Below are 18,250 nucleotides of genomic sequence, written 5' to 3' on the forward strand. Positions count from 1 at the left end.
AGAGGAAGGCCCCTCCCTTGGGGGTAAAATTTGATGACCCCCAAAAGTTGGATTTTTTCCTAGCTCAAATCCTCACCTACATGTAAGAGTACGGGCGGAATTTCCCAATCCAGGGGGCACGAGTCAAGTCGTTACCCTAGCCTTAGAAGAGGCAGCAGTCAGATGGATGGTGAGCCTCCACAACTCTGACACTCCAGAGCTATGTAACTTTGATCAATTCATGACAGCCCTGCACCACTGCTTCGAAGATCCCCATGCCAATCGCAAAGCCCATGACCACATCGGAGTCGTAAAGCAAGACCACCATCCTATTGCTGAATACACTGAAGAATTCCAGGACCTGGCCGGCCAAGTCGACTGGCCAGAAGATATCCTAGTCTGCTGGTTCAAAGATGGACTAAACGATGATCTGTACACTGCCTGCCTGGCCTCTGGTGCCCCTAACTGCCTGAATGAATGGTACCTGATGGCAGAGGAGGCAGAGATTGACATGACCTGAAACTAGTACTGCACCGGCAGGGCCTGGAGAAGATCCCTACCTCAGGGGAAGTGGGAGCCATTCAAACCCCAAACCACCATGGCACCGAGGCCATCAGGTTGCTTTAAGTGTGGGAAGGAGGGGCACCACACTGCAGAATGCTGGTCGAAAACCCCTGCCGGAAAGCCTGATCACCTGTCAGGCAGGAAGCCTGCAAAACACACACACATACACCCCGAGGAAAAGAAACTGTGCTGAGAAGCCGAGAGGCCGCAGAGTTCCGTTCCCCTCCAAATTCAGAGGAAGGATCTCTGATGCCCTGAGAGGACCTGAGCCACTCCGAAAGCAATCTGGAAGATGACCCGCTGATAAGCAACCGAATCGAACTGCTCACCCTACCCCTAAGACGTTTTATCCCCAGCTGAAGGAAAGGGGAGGAAGTAGCAACATTGCCTGACTCAGGGTGCACCCGTTGCCTAATTAGCGCAACCCTGACTAGGACATTGTGAATTCACCTAAGGAAAATTAAAACCCCCATTGCTTTTTGCCAGCTAGATGGAACTGTAGTGGGGGGGAGCCAGCCATTTTTGCCACACAACCATTGCAAATGAAGCTGGGGGTTCATAGCGAAACCCTCATGCTCATATTAGCCCCAGGAATGGAATGACCACTAGTCCTAGGACTAACATGGCTGCAGAAGTGGAATCCAAAAATAAACTGGAAGAGAGGAACCGTAAAAACAGGAAACAGGGAAACAGGGAAACAGCAATGACTGACCACCCTGCTGAACCCACTAACATCCCCAAAGAATACCAGGATTTGGCTGAGGTATTTAGCAAAGAGGCATCTGATGAACTTCCACCCCATCGCGCCATGGACTGCCATTGAGATCCTACCAAGGGCTAAATTTCCAAAACCAAAAATGTACTACATGTCCCCCAGAGAATTAGATGAACTCAGAGCATTTATCGACAAGAACCTAAAAAGAGGTTTCATCAAACCCACCCTACCAAAAATAGCAGCCTCAGTGTTATTCTGCGAAAAGAAAGATGGCTCTTTATGCCTCTGCATTGACTACCGAAACCTTAACACTATCAGCATGGAAAATATATACCCACTCCCCCTCATGAAGGACATGTTGGCTCACCTCTCTAAAGGAAAAATCTTTTCAAAGCTTGATTTACGAGAGGTGTACCACTGCATCAGAATTAGGGAAGGGGATGAGTGGAAGACTGTTTTTAACACCCTGCTGGGGTGCTACCAATTTACTCCCCTTTGGATTACAAGGGGCCCCTGCTGTGTTTATGCAATTAATTAACGAGGTGCTCCATGAACATTTATACAAAGGGGTCCTGATTTATCTTGATGACATTCTTATTTACACCAAAACAAAAGCAGAACACATAAAACTAGTTTGAGCAGTTGTTGCTAAACACCAAGCTGCCATACTCTATCAAAACTCTTCAAATGTGAGTTCCACCAAGAAAGAATTGACTACCTGGGATATAGAATATCCCACAAGGGGATAGAGATGGATCCACTAAAAGTAAAAGCCGTCATCGATTGGGACTGCCCCAAACCCGTAAACAACTACAAAGTTTCCTTGGTTTTGCTAACTTTTACTGTCAATTCATTTCAGCCTTTGCTAAAATCACCCTCCCCATTACGAACTTGCTAAAGACGAAAGGTGGGGGGAATCAAAACCAAGGCAGTCATTTAACTGGACAATGGAATGCCAAGCGGCATTCGAAAAACTCAAACAACTATTCTCAGCCGAACCAGTCCTAAAACACCCAGACCCAGAACAACCATTTGTCATCCATGCAGACGCCAGTGACGTGGCAGTAGGAACAGTCCTACTTCAAAACAACAAACAGGGGCAGTTGCAACTATGTGCATACACATCCAAGAAATTGACAGAAACCAAGCAAAGATGGGCCATATGGGAGAGAGAGGCTTATGCAGTACGATGGGTCCTCCTCACATGGAGACAATTCTTAGAAGGGAACAAAATACCCTTTGAAGTCTGGACTGATCATAAAAACTTAGAAGACCCCACGAAAACTCTCCCCCAAACAAGTATGTTGGGCACAATACTTTAAACGTTTTAATTTAACCCTCAAATATCTCACAGGAGGGAAAAACTTCTTAGCTTGTTGTGGATTTAATAAGACAAACACAATTTTTGGATTAATCAGAGACAATTTGTATATTGCACAATAGGTTCAAAGCTCTGTACATGAAGCGTTGAACAAAGACAGAAATTAGGTACAATGGTTTTACACCCTTCTAGACAAAGGATTCTGTTAACTCAGCAATTCATATGGTCATATACATTTGTCATTTTTAATTGACATTTCCTAATTACTGAGTTTCTTTGCAAAACAGTTATAATTCTTTTTGTAGATTACTGAAGCATAGACTCAAATCATCTTCTGACGATAGACAACTTTTAACTCATGTGGATCCCCTTGACCTAACCAACCTTTAAGCTGTATGTCATTAGAATGTTCCTTTCTTCTGACAACTTAGAGGCCTCCTAGGGGAACCAAAAGGATTTTGGCTGAGTTTGTACTTTTTCCAACCGGATGCATTGCTTTTTAGAATAGAGTGAATAGAAAGTTATCCAGTGGTCATCTATCAGAGCCCGCTTCATTTACATTATTCCCCCCTCTGAAAGTTTTTCAATGCAGAAACTTTCACTATTCTCATATAAGTTTAACTTCTGAGTATACAAGGTTCCAATAAACAAATCTACCATATATAGGGTCTAACAAAAGATAATTAATAAAAGTAAAGGATAGGTAGTTCTTGATTTTTTTTTACTCTCTTGATTCTTGGGGAGATTCTCTACCTCTTTCTACAGGTTCCATTTCCTCATATGGGTCTGCCTCAGAATCTTTATGTTCTCCCACAGGATAGGGACCAAGTTGATTAAGAAAATGTTCTGTCAAAGCTAGTTCCTTTTCAACTTGAATCTCCTTTACTGCTCTTATTGATAGATGTTTCAGCATAGGGATTGCACAAGGAATAAAAGCTAGGTCTGCCACAGCCATATTAATCCACCCGGATCCAGGCAACCAAGAAAACCACATGTCAGTTGTTTATAACCTCTGACCTATCTTGGAAGCCCTATCCTGCAATTCCTTGGCAATTTCTCTGACCACACCTGATTCGTTACATGTTCCTGTCCAGTTTGTTGGTAAACACAAATAAGCATCCTTTCCACATAAAAAGATTTATGGAAAAGGCATGCACTCAGTAGTTCCTTGCATTAGTCCAGACCCCTAAGTCCCTGCCACAAACATTCCTGCCAGTGGTTGCAATGGGACTTCCAGTGAGGGGTCCTTTGTTTATCTCTGAGAATTGGTCCTTCAAAAACATATCGAGAGGTAGTATTTCCAGGTGGAAAAAGGATACATAAACCTGATTTGGACTTAAAGTTGAACCAGAGCGGAAATTCTGGAGGTTGAAATGGTCTTGGACAGATTCCATCCACCCCACTTTCCCTTCTTAAAGTTTATTTCTGGTAGCCTTTGTTCTAACCCAGAGTTGTGGTTTGACAGGAACAGCATGATAAGATGCAGGGCTAGCAGATAAACATAAGCAGCATTTCTGACCTAGAGTAGGGTCATACTGTTTAACAAGATCTTGACTTTATTCCAAAATCCGTGATATATAGCCTCCTCTATGCAATTGTTGTAGAGGCCCATTTTCCTTATCTATTCCCCCCTCAGCTGGGAATGTCAATAGTGCAACCTTAGGTGGTGGAGTTGACTTAGGTCTAAAGTAAGAACCCCGTGCATAGACAATGCGTTTTTGGCGGGAGCGAACTTGACCTAAAGTGTCTCTACTTGGGGAATCAATATTCATCTTATGTTCACTTGAGAGTCCTAGTGCGAATAATGTCCAAAGCCATAAACAAATCATAATCAACTATGGTGTGAAGCTCACTACGTCAGGGAAAGGGTTAGTGGTGTGTGTGGTTTGGGAAACAAGAGTAGCAATAAAAATCCTAGGTCTACCACAAAAACGTTCCTTATATATGTAAAACAAAATTACTAGCAAGATTAGAAAAACAAGTACCCACAAAATGCACTCCCAAACTTCTAATAACATTAGCATGTGTAAGAAAGTGTTATATTAAAGCTAAGAAAATGTATATGTGCAATGTGAAGGTAGTTTCCTCCTGATGAATCTTCCGCCGTGCATTGGGAATCAGCTTCCGGAGTGATTCTGCAAGGCTGATGATCACCACCATGCGTAGAGAGCCCGTTGCCGGTAGGACTCAGCAGGGTGTATTCTTCTTAAACTTCTGCGCCAATGGCCTGTCAGTTTTTTGTTACCTGGTATCAGTCTCATCCAGTGGATCCAGGATCGTCCTCCTAAGATCTTAAAAGCACAATTACAAAACTAATACATCTGGGCGAGTGCGCAAAGGAATCTGAGCAGTTGTAGTCCTTTTCAGTTGGGAAACAGCATAGGCAACCACTGAATCCTAAGAAAGAAAAAATACAAAAATAGTCCAGATGATGAAGAACGCTATTCCCACTGGTGGCTGCCTACCAGTCCCTTGGATCCTTTGGATCATCAACTTCAATGGATTTTCTTGATGAGATTGGGCCCGTTCACTTGGGGTCTAATTTCCATCCAGTTTGGATTAACATCCAATCATCGTGGTGGAATTTGTGGACTGGAAACTTCAAAGGTGGTGTTTGGGCTAATAGTCCTTGTTTCCTAAAAACTTCAAAATATCTGGACAGGTTATACACATATTGTTTCAATACTTTGTCTCTGGCTTCCAGAGAATTAATGCATATGCTTCCTGTAGTGAAAAGTACTCCAAACAACAGTTCATATGATGATAATCTGTCTAGGTTGGGTAAAACTCTTGACACCATTGTTGCTGTAGCATTACCGCAGATAAAAGCTGCAACCCACCCTGTGAGGTGGTTCACTATGACTAATAAATATTTTACACTCCCCACTTTTGGTAATTCTGTAAAATCCACATGAATACATTGAAATGGTCGTAAAGCTGGTGGTACCTCTTACCCATCTGTTGTTTTCTGACAGCATGTTCATTCACCTTTTTACAAACCAAACATTTGTTTATAATTGATGTTACTAAAGGATATATCCCAATACAACCAAAGCTTAGTTTAAAAGTTCATCTACAATAGCTTGAAGTCCCCAATGACTCCACCCATATTTTGCCAAATGATGTCCAGAGACTAAGGTTTACAATGCATTAAGCAATAGCTGTCATAAAGTCAGCTTATTGCCCCCCACAAACTGGGTCCTCAATTCACCTACCTTAGAAAGGATGGAAGGCTGAGTCAACCTTGAGCCTGGTGAGATTCGAATTTACAGTAATTGCAGACAGCTGGTGTTAAATTACAATGCATTTGTCTACTGAGCTATCCAGGCTCCCTGTCCATAGAGCTTAATTTAATGAATACAATTCAAAGGTTTGAGCAGACGAATTTCGAGGCAATTTGTCTCCAGGGGGTGTCCCTCCAAATCAGGTCTTGTTTTTGTATGGAAACCAATTATTTCAACACCATAATGTTCTCATCCAAGGTGATCCATTGATCTGGTGTTGGTTAAGAACTGTGCTTGATTCAAATTGTGATCTGTAGTTAAAATCAAATCTGTCTGCTGCATTAAAATTGTTTAATTTTTGTTTAGAATTTTGTTTTTGTTTAGAATTTTGAATCAGATAACCACCACTGAAGGATAGTTCTGACTTGATGTGGGGTGCTTACAATGAGGGCTCCCTCAAAGGTCAATTTCCTACTTTCTGAGCCAACACCCCTCGTGTAATTCAATGTGTGTGTGTGTGTGTGTGTGTGTGTGTGTGTGTGTGTGTGTGTGTGTCTACAAAGAGACCGAATGGCTTTTCCAAATTTGGTAAACCCAATACAGGAGCCCTGGTTAAAGCCTGTTTGAAATTTTCAAGGCTTCCTCTTTCATGTCCCTCCCATTTCAAACTCCAAGGTCCAGATTCAATTAATTTTGCATAGAATTATCTTAATTCTTGCTTGTTTATAGATGGAGGCGGAGACGCCACCCCTCCTTTCTATCAGGAGTGACTTTTTGTTTTGTTTTTTACTACTCCTGTCGGGGAAAAAAAGTCTTTCCCTTTAAAGATTGCTGAAAGGCAGAGCTTTCCCTTCCTGAATTCAAAACTCCTGGAATCAGTTTATTGTTCCTAGTAAGGCAAGCAAGAAACAAACAAACACATCTTTTATTCTTCCTTTGTTGTGGAAAATAAGGTGGCGTCTCAGTTTCTTAATGGCCCATTGGTAAAGGTGGGGGCTGAACTCTGCCTGAGTTTCTGCTTATTTTCTTTAGGGGAATTTCCCTGCTCTTTTAATATTGAGCTTCTCAAATCTTCCAACACTCCCTTCACTGATTAAGTGTATTCAAATGCTTTGTTCACTTAATCTGATCTCTGTCAACGAAAAACACCACTTCTCTTCTAGTTCTTAGCACTTCCACATTTCATTCTGCCAACTTCCATAACTTTCCAAAAACACATCACATACCTTGTCCCTCCCATCAATTCTACTTTCTCTAACTCCTTCTTATACAATTCTCCTACCGCTGTCAGCACAAGTCTGTGTAGACAAACTTCTGGCTCCCACTAAACTTCCTCTCTTCCTTCAACTATTGTATATCCCTCTATAAACAAATTAGCTCCTCAGCACCAATATCTGATCTCCTTGTAAACTGAAGTGAACAAAAACAAGCATACTCTCGAGGCAGAATCTAACATTTTAGACAAAAACGCCACTGACTCTCTCTTACTACATATTGTAATTTCTAACTCATCACTGTAACAATTCCTAAAAGGGCAGTAATTTTAGCTGCAAAATGTAATTCTCTGCCTCCCGGAAAATGCAAGTCAGATTCAAAAAATCTTTCAAAATCATTTCTTTGAGATAGAATAAAAATAAGAATAAAAATAATTTTATTTCTATACCACCCTTCTCCCGAAGGACTCAGGGCAGTGTACAGCCTATTTTTGAAAACAAAACAAGACAAACACCAATTTAAAATAATTAAAAATATTAAATGGATTCGGCTCAATTTAAAACCCCAGAAATTTAAAACATCCAATTTAAAATTATGTTGCTAACCCAGCCTGATGGAACAATAGGATTTTGAGGACAGGTTTAATTAAGCATATTAAACCTCCAAAAATTGCCAGAAAAGAAAAAAATAAAAATAAAATCAAAATGTATTCAGAGCAGAAAGGAGAATGTATCTGCATAGCTTTCATATGTTAATGAAAGAGGCTTCGCAGAAAGAGGAGGAGGGGTGGGGGTGTGAGAGAAAGGAGAAAAAAAGTTAAAAGGAACTGTTTCTCTCCAAAGGAAAAAAAAAGGGGGGGGAGTTTTACAGCACGCAACCAAGCCTCGTTTCCCTCCTCCATTCAGCACTCTTACAACAAAGCAACACATTCAATATTTCTCTAATTTCTCACTTTATCAACACACAGGCTTTCACATTTGTACTCCAATCAGACTTCTTGTTTAAACCAATTTCACATACAAAAAATCCCACCATTACAATCATCTCAAACATCTCCCACAGCCTCAAGCACAAATCTACTCACTTTGCTGGCAGCCACACATATCACAATCAATTCAATTCCATTCAATTTTACACACTATCATTATATATATACATATATATATTTAACAGAAATCACACCAAATTGATCAAGTCATATTATCTGTTTTCCCATTTAGACAGGCTTTACCTTTTTTACTGCCTGCTAAACCCCAGGTGGGAAGAACAGTAAACAATGTCTTCTTTATTCTTAGTTCTTTCAGAGTTCTCTGGCTGTTTAAGAATGTCAGTTTATCAGAAATTTTATAACACTGCAATTAGTTCTTCTCTTACCACACATAAGATTACACACAATACTTAGTTCCTTAATTCCAATACTTAAATACTTAATTCCAGAGACTTCAGGATGCCACCTGGTCCCCCAGGGGGTTGATCAAGCCCCACTCTTCTACCCCTTAAAGAGTAGGCACCTCTAAACAGAGAGACTTTAACTCTCTGATTTATACTTACCTGTTTTCTTTTCCTCTTTCTTTCTTTCTTTCTTTCTTTCTTTCTTTCTTTCTTTCTTTCTTTCTTTTGTATTTATGTTGAGTCTCTGTGTCTGATTAACCTTCAAGGATTCTTGACTGGCCTGTTTTCGTCAGCGGGTTTACAGCACCTCCTCACTGAATCTCCGTGGACTTCAAAGGAGTCCTAATGGCCGGCCAGTGGATTTTCCTTGGAGAGGCATCGATTCCCGCTGAGGCAGGCTGTCTGGTAGAACAAAAGTTCCTCCTTAGTCCCATCTGCAGGGTGCCATAAATGTTGTGGATTTAATAAGACAAACACAACTTTTGGATTAATCAGAGACAATTTGTATATTGTGCAATAGGTTCAAAGCTCTGTACATGAAGCATTGAACAAAGACAGAAATTAGGTACAATGGTTTTATACCCTTCTAGACAAAGGATTCTGTTAACTCAGCAATTCATATGGTCATATACATTTGTCATTTTTAATTGACATTTCCTAATTACTGAGTTTCTTTGCAAAACAGTTATAATTCTTTTTGTAGATTACTGAAGCATAGACTCAAATCATCTTCTGACGATAGACAACTTTTAACTCATGTGGATCCCCTTGACCTAACCAACCTTTAAGCTGTATGTCATTAGAATGTTCCTTTCTTCTGACAACTTAGAGGCCTCCTAGGGGAACCAAAAGGATTTTGGCTGAGTTTGTACTTTTTCCAACCGGATGCATTGCTTTTTAGAATAGAGTGAATAGAAAGTTATCCAGTGGTCATCTATCAGAGCCCGCTTCATTTACATTAAGCTGATTCCCTGTCCAGAAAACCCCAATACAACAGTAAAAAGACTGAAATTGTTAAACCTATGCTCCAAACACTCCAGCTAGCTGCCAAATAGTTACCCGAGCACAAGCCAAAAAAGAACCACTTGCCGACAATGCAACGGTCTCAAAATTTAAGGAGGCACTACCTAAGGATGACTGGTTCCAGGCACACAAAAACATTTGTTTGCTCAAAGACAATATAGCCTGGGTTGAAAACAAACTTTACATCCCTGCTAGCCAAAGATTGGAGCTTATGAAATGATGCCACGACTCCAAGATAGCTGGACATTTTGGATTTGTGAAAATGCTACACCTAATCAAAAGGCAATTCTGGTGGCCATCCCTTAAAAAAGGCATTGAGAGCTACATGGCTAGCTGCCCCACCTGCGCAGCTGCAAAAAGACAACACGGAAAGTCCCCAGGGCTCTTATAAACTGTAGCAGATCCTTCAGCAACTTGGAGAGTAATTTCTATGGATTTTATAGTGGAGCTGCCTGAAAGCACGGGAAACACAGTTATTTGGGTTGTAACGGATCTCTTTTCAAAACAGGTCCATTTCATACTCTGCCAGAAGATCCCAACAGCCAAAACCTTAACAAAAATGTTTTTAGTCCACATTTATCACCTTCATGGAGCACCCCTCTCAGACAGGGGTGTCCAATTCACCTTCAAATTTTGGCAGGATTTTTCAAATCTATTAGGCTCCGCCCAGGGGTTGTCCTCTTCACACCATCCCCAAATGACTGGGGGGGGGGGGTTTGAAAAAACTAATGGCGTATTGGAACAATGTTTTATTAACTACCAACAGGACAATTGGACTGACCTGTACCTTTTGCTGAAGTAGCTTACAACAACTCTGTACACAGCAGCACTGGTTTCACCCCATTTCAGATAGTCACAGGAGAAGAATTTAACCCCATGCCAGAGCTACCGCTAAGGAACCTGACATCCCTCCTTAAGGGAGGGGATAAACAACCTAAAAACCACTTGGCCAGTGGTCAGACTAGCTCTACAAGAGGCTAGAGCAGCTTTTAAAATTCAAGCTGACAAGAAACACTGTGAACCCAAACCATTCAAGGTTGGAGACCGCGTATATCTATCCACAAAGTTTCTACAATCCTTACAACCATCTAAGAAACTGGGACCAAAATTCATTGGCCCATTCCCCATCACCAGAATCATAAACCCTGTCATGGTAGAACTCCTCCTTCCTAAGACACTTAGGCAGGTTCATCCAGTGTTTCACTGCAGCCTACTCAAGCCAGAAATCACTTCAAAAGTCAGACCCCCTTTGCCCACATTTCCAACCCCCATTATGGTGGAAGGAGAACAACATTTTGAAATCAAAGATATCCTTGACTCCCGCACTCACCATGGCTCAACACAATGTTTAGTGGCATGGAAACACCTACCATCCTCTCAGAACGAATGGGTAGTCAAAAAACATGTAAAAGCCCCCACGCTGTTAAGGAAATTCCACATGAAATACCCATACAAACCATCCTAAATCTTAATGTATTATATGTATTATGTCTTTCTAGGTGGATTTTCCATTTTTCTGAGGAGGGCAATATGTCAGATCCGTGTATCTGCCATTCTTCGTGGAAGAAGGGGGGGATTTGGAGTTGTCACATTTAGTTCTTTTCCTATGTGTCCTAAGTATCCAATTTCTTGCCTGATCCTCTTTGTATAAACTTTACCCTGATTTATAATCATTGCCTGGTGCCAGGAATGCCTGGAGAATTCTCACACCTCGGGGAAATGAAAGAGAAGGTGGGGGAATGAGTGGATTGTAAGATGACCCTGAGAAGCTCTTCTTATCTGTTTCTCAGAGAGGCTGGTGCAATTTGCATTCATACCAGCGGATTGGTCAGAATCCACATCGGAAGGTGCGGAGGGGGTTCCTAATTTCCTTTATCCTGAACTGCATGCCCTGAGGGACCCAGAACCTGCTTTCAGTTTTGACTTGTTTAAATCCCTTTCAATAAACGGTTCCTTTTGAAATACAAAGTTCTCAAGAGTTCGTACTTTCTTGGAGGGGGGGGGAAGCTGATCCTCACCGAATCTTTCTTACTTCTTCCCTTAGCTTTTTGAAACCAGCTTATTTGAAAACTAGAACACTAATCCCGACTGCCTTCAGTTCTTTCTGCCTAAAGTATTTTGAATTCCAGGATGTCACAGTCACTGTCTCCCAAAGTTCCTATAAGTTCCTCCAGTGAACAAGCTTTCCTGTACTTTCATCCTCAATCTTTTGGACAATGAAGTTGTCTGCTAGGCACATCAGCGCCAGCTCTCCCATATGCTGCAGAATTTGATTCACAGTTGATGTAGTTGAAAATCTCCCATTATCAAGGAAATCTATTGAATGCAAATTAAAATATGTCAAAGAAACAGTGAGTTTTTTAAGACTATTCTGACATAGCAAATGACTTATTTGCAGCCTGCAGCAATTCTCCTCAAAATGAATTCCTTTCTTCTTTGTTTCACATAAACAATTACACCTGCATGAACTGCAAACAACTTTTAGCATATGGCTTGGAGAATGAGCATCTGTGGTCAGATTTCTTTTGGTTGCTTTGTATCTCATGAATTAAGTAGATTAAAGGTTTGAGCACATATTTTAAAAAATAAATGCATTAAAAGAAATAAAAATATAATCCATCACTTTGGTACCTAATTGCAAGTAGATGCCCAAAGACCAGCTCTTCCATTTCTATGAAGAGCATTCTGAAGGAAGCCTACAATGTATGTGAAACAGTGCTGAGATTTTGCAGAGGCACAAAGGCAGATGTAGACATTATTTCTTGTGAATGCTTCAGGAGTAGGGCAAATTCCTTGCCTTTCCAGACTACCTATGTATACCGCAAAACTTAAAAAGGCTACTTTATTGAAAATAATAAGTGCTTTCAGTCTAGCCGTGTTGACATGAAATATAATTTCTTTAATAGTGACTAAAAAGGTATGCCCTGCTGATGAACCTAGCCTTATGAATTACTAAATTGGAAATAAGGACAATGTATCAGATACAATCCTTTTGTGTCCTATTGAATAGTTTTATTTTATATACAAGTGCATTTTTCTTGTTATAAAAGTGTATATGAACATATCATAAGTATCCAGAAGTCTTCATAGATAGATATAGATATTAACTATATATTAAAAGATATAAATAGATATAGAACTGGTACAAGGTATATAGCTTAATTTGAGGAGTCACAGAGTGATGGGCATGGGTTATTAAAAGTACTTCCATGGTAATTATACTGAGGACAGTATGGTAGTGTCAGCCGGATCTCCAGCATGAGTTTTCCTTTGATGCATGCTTGCTATCGTCTGTCATAGTAATCAGGAGTGGGGGGAGACATGGCATTGATGTTAGGGAAGTGAGCTGGTGTGATGAAGGCCCATGTGAACTAAAAGGGAGGTTTGCTCTCAACAATGACTGCACTGCTGAATGGAGATGTTTACACCCGGTCAAGACCAACCATCCAAGAACTCCAGATGGATGAAAGCACCTGAAGATGTGCTCCACATGACACTATGCAGGATGCGGATTGGACATTCAGCATGGGTCCCTGGGGGGAGGAATTTGGGGAAACTTTCAATATGTAACGTTCACACCTTTTAGATCAGATCCTGCTTTCCTTTCGTTGCTATCATTTCAAACTCAGTAAAAGTATCTCTACTTCAATGGAGTTGGGAGTTTTCTTTCTTGGGTTTTGAACAGAGGCAGGCCTGACATTAAGCAGGATCTGCTTTATCAGCCAACCCAGAGACCTATCGAGGGGGCTTGAGCACATAATGTTAACCCATGGGAGCGACCAGAAAGACTGGGGAGCCCTGGGGTTAGCTGTGATTCCTGTAGCTCAGCCCAAGGGACCATCCCCAAGAGGTGCTGAATTCCAAAGGTTCTTCAGCTAAGAGTAAAATACGGAGAGGATCCCAAAGTCCTGGGATTCTTCCTAGCTCAAATCTGGAATCACATGCAGGAGTATGGGGAGGATTTTGCTTCAAAGGCAGCCAAAGTGAGATGTGTCACCATGGCCCTGGAAGGGGCCACAGCAGATTGGATGGTCATCCTTCATAACAGTGATGCCCCCCACTGAGGTTTGAGGACCTCCTAGCCAAACGGAAGGCTAGGATCAGGATGAAGACCATGAGCCAGGGGTAGAGGTCAGTAGCAGAATATACCCAGGAGTTTCACAAGTTGGCTTGCCACATGCATGACTGGTCCCCAGAGGCCCTGATGGAGTGCTACAAAGACAATCTTAATGATGATGTTTATCAGAGCTGCGTCTTCTGGGGAGCCCCTCAAGACCTTCAGCGCTGGCAGCCAAGATAGAAATTGATCTGGTCAGAGTCCAGCACTGTGGAAGCCGCAGCTGGAGCAAGCCTTCCCCCTCTGCCCCAAAAGAGACCCCGAGAGCTGCCAAAGGCAGGCTAGCAGCCAAACCGAGATCCATGGTGTGCTTCAAGTGTGGGAAGAAAGGGGACCAAGCAGCTGATTGCCTCACCAAGCCAAGCTTCAAGCTGACATCTGCTGGGGGCAGGAAGCCCAAGAAGCAGCCAGCAAAGCACTGCAAAACAGCGCTGAAAGGGGTGGAGGTCATTGAGTTCACCCCTCCTGGCCAGGAGGAGCTGGGAACTCTGACCACCCAGAGGAAAGTGAGTCCAACTCCGACAATGACCCCCTGGTAAGTCAGCATGTAGCACCCATGACCATCCCAATGGAGCTGCGGGTGCCTTCATCTGGCACCCAGGGGAAGATGCTAGCCCTTTTGGACTCAGGGTGAACAAGATGCATGATTAGCCCCAAGGTGGTAGAGAAACTGAGACTGAGAACACTGAGGGTGCCCATAGCATTTTGCCAGCTGGATGGGTTGGTATCTGGGGGAGGCTCAGCTCACTTTGTAACTGAACCATTGGAGATGTGGATGGGGGATTACCGAAAAACACTGAGTTTCATTGTAGCCCCTGGGATGGAGCTCTTGCTTAGATTACCCTGGCTCCAAAAATGGAACCCTCATGTGAATTGGAGGAAGGGGCTTTTATGAATCCATTCCACACAGCTGGGAAGAGGAGGAGGCAAAACCCCATCCAGAGCCAAGGCTGTGAGGGAGCTAGGAGCTGCAGCAAGCGAGCACCTAGATGGTGAGAAAATCTCAAAAGAATATTGGGACCTCAGGGAGGCATACAGCGAGAGGGGCTCGGATGCACTCCCACCCCATTGCTCCACAGACTGTAGCTGAGCTGGAGAAGCTGCAAGCATTTATTGACAAAAATCTAAAGCGGGCCTTCATTCAACCAGCTAGGCTGCGGGTGACTGCCCCAGTGTTGTTTCATGAGAAAAAAGATGGGTCTCTTCGTTTATGCATGGACTATAAAGGACTGAACACCTGTGTGGAGAATGTTTCTCCACTGCCCCTAATGAAGAACATGTTGGCTCATCTGGCCAAAGGAAAGATCTTTACTAAGCTGGACTTGAGAGAAGCTTATTACAGATTCCGCGTTAAGGAGGGAGATGAGTGGGAAACTACTTTCAATTGTTCTTTGGGTTGCTTCCAGTTGAGGGTGCTCCCGTTTGGATTACAAGGGGCCCCTGCTATGTTAATGCAATTGATCAATGAAGTGCTGAATGAGCATTTGTACAAGGGGGTCCTGGTTTACCTAAATGACATTCTTATCTACACTGAAACTATGGAGGAACATGTGAAGTTAATGCGCGCAGTCTTGAAAAAACTCAGGGCTGCTGAACTGTACGTCAAATTGTCAAAATGCGAATTTCACCAGGATAAAATTGACTATTTGGGTTACCACATATCACATGAGGGGATAGAAATGGACTCTGAGAAGGTGTGGGCAGTCATGGAATGGTGCCCACTCCCCACACCAGAAAGCAGTTGCAAATCTTCCTGGGTTTTGCAAACTTCTACAGACAATTCATCCCCGCCTTGCTAAAATTGTGTTACCCGTTACCAACCTCCTAAAGACAAAGGGAGAGGCTAAGCCAAAGCCTAGCCAACCCCTTGAGTGGACAATGGCATGCCAAGCAGTCTTTGAAAAACTTAAGCAGTTATTTGCAGCCAAACCCATCCTTAAACATCCTGACATGATGGTAGGATTGTTCATGCTTTGGGAATGATTCAAAAAAGTGCTCTGTAATTTATATTAGCATGTCTATCCTTCATTAAAGCAGATTTCCATGCAAATCTGAAAAAAAGATGTGGATTTGTTAATAAATTAACTCATTAATGCAGCTGCAGTGTTAATTCTACTTTAATGTGCACAATGCATTTCACTGCTTCTTAATGTGCATGCAGTGGTTAAACAAGTTAAGAAATACCGTACTTGAGTCAAATCATTTGCAAAGGTGTGCCAAACTTTATATAGATTATATCTGTGCTGCTGCTTTATCTGTCATTGTTGGTCACTCAATTCCCAGGCTCAGCGATTTGGATTAAACCTTGATATGCTATGAGAGTGGAAAAGGAAGGTGCATTAATACTATAAAAATGGTACCGGTCTGTGCTTTTAGATGGTCCAATACCATTGAACAGCAGCTATGTCTTGATTAGAAAACAAATCTCACTTGTGCACCAAGCCATTATTGAAAACTACATGCTCATTAACACACATCAATTTTATCTCGGTTTTATTGTAGATATTAGTAGTTTGGTTTCCCTCATTACTGCCCATGTTAGGAATAGTTAATAATAAATGAAAAGATGGTGATGTCACTTGTAAGCTAAAAAATGATGTTGATGTATTAAATGTACATCTTTTAATGCATAGCTCAGGAGCATTCTTCCATTTACATAATATCATGCTATGTTCAAAGAATCTACTGCTGAGAAACCTGCTAACTGCCAGGAGCTGTTTAGTTCATTTTCAATTTTCTATTAATTTTCTATTAACCCAGTCTTAAGAAGCAACTGGAATTTGAACATGGCTTTTCTTTTCTTATCTCCTGTTCCCCCAGGCCACAAGAATAAGGGAGCTAGTTGTCTTACTATCCCCTACTACTGTATTATTCCTTACTACTATATCTATTATTTCTCCCTTTGTATCTATTACTATATACTACACAATAAATATAAACTGTGCAATATGAATTTATAACACATATATTATGCATTTGCAATATACATTATATTGTATATAATATACAATTTTACAATTATATTGCAACTATATTATGTATATTTACAGTATATAATTTACAATATACATACAATTATATGTAGTTTGTATATATTTTGCAAGTATGTAATTTGTATTTTATAATATAAATAAAAACTATTTATAATATAGTTATTTTATAATTTATAAAATAGTATATAATATTTAAAAAATATTTTATTGCATTTTTACAAATAAACAAATCTTACTCACATCTTACGCATAACTGCGACCATTTACATACCATAACATTTCAATTCAAATACACTCTATACATTTTTACTATACATTTTAATTCTACTTCTATTTTGTCTATTTCTTTTCCTTTTTTCTGTTCTCAATCCAGTTCTCCAGTTTTTCTGTTCTCAATCCAGTTCTCCAGTTCTCCTGTTCTGTACCACTTCTCCCATGTTGCATAGTATTCCGAATCTATTTGTCCTTTCAGTTCAATTGTTAACTTGTTCATTTTAGCACAATCAAATATTTTTTTAAGTACTAAGCCTTCAGAAGGTATGTCTGTATTTCTCCAACATTGTGTGAAAGCTAACCTTGCTGCAGTTATTATATGCAAAATGATATATATTATTTTTTTGTTGTGTTTCCTTTTAACTATCCCTAGGAGAAATAGTTCCATGGTATATTCTATCTGATGTCCTGTTAATTCCTGTAACCACCTATGTTTTTTCCAATATTTTTTCATTTCAGGGCACAACCACCATGTATGATAAAAAGTACCTTGTTTTTGACCACATTTCCAACAATTTGGACTTAAATTTGGGTATATCTTCTCTAGTCTAAAGGGTGCCAAGTGCCAGCGATAGAACATTTTATATTGGCTCTCTTTATACTTTGCCAATTTAGTTATCTTATAATTTCTATTCCAAATTTTCTCCCAATCCTCCAATTCAATACTATGCCTGACATTTTTTGCCCACGCTATCATAACTCCCTTTACTCTATCTTCAGCTCTATCAAATTCTAATAAGTAATTATACATTTTTGTTATCAATTTTTGATCTGGGCCAATCAATAATTTGTCTAATTGTTGTGGCACCATCTCAGTTCCATACTCATCTTTATCTTTTTTGCTCCGTGATTGAAGTTGCAAATAAGGCCACCAATCTATAATTATGCCTGTTCTTCCAATTTCTGCCTGTTTTTTAGATTCCCTTGGCTGTCTAGAATTCCATTGTATTTGACCATTTTATCTACAGTATATCCAAAGTGTTAGGGTGGATCATCGCTTCCATTGTCGATAACCAACTGGGGAATTTCATATAATGCTTTCTCTTAGTCTCTTGCCATATTTGCATCAGAGCTTCCCTTACTTTATGTCTAAAAAAATATAAATGAGATTTATTCTCCTTATCCCATAAGAAGGCATACCATCCTTTTTGTAGGTCATGTTCTTCCAATGTAAGTAATCTTCTGTTTCTCAAATTAATCCACTCCCTGATCCATACTAAAGTTGCTACTTTATGATACAGTCGCCAATCTGGAAGCCCAAAGCCACCTCTGATTCTACTATCCTGGAGATCTGTTAATTTTATTCTTGCTTTCTCATCTGCCCACATAAATTTTGTTGTAATTCTATTCAAATCCGTAAAAAATTCTTCTCCAATTTTATATGTATATTTTGAAAAAGGTAAAGTAATTTCAGCAAAATATTCATCTTGATGG

The 18,250-nt window shown here is 40.7% G+C and overlaps 1 protein-coding gene across 14 annotated transcripts in view; it reads left to right on the forward strand.

Moving 5' to 3' along the window:
* The window catches only part of SRPX (sushi repeat containing protein X-linked), a 245,722-nt gene that overhangs the window by 29,657 nt on the left and 197,815 nt on the right, over nt 1-18,250 (forward strand). The window lies entirely within an intron of this gene.

Source organism: Pantherophis guttatus, chromosome 5 (genome assembly GCF_059756535.1).
Source record: "Pantherophis guttatus breed Tessera chromosome 5, ASM5975653v1, whole genome shotgun sequence".
NCBI classification, from domain to species: Eukaryota; Metazoa; Chordata; class Lepidosauria; order Squamata; family Colubridae; genus Pantherophis; species Pantherophis guttatus.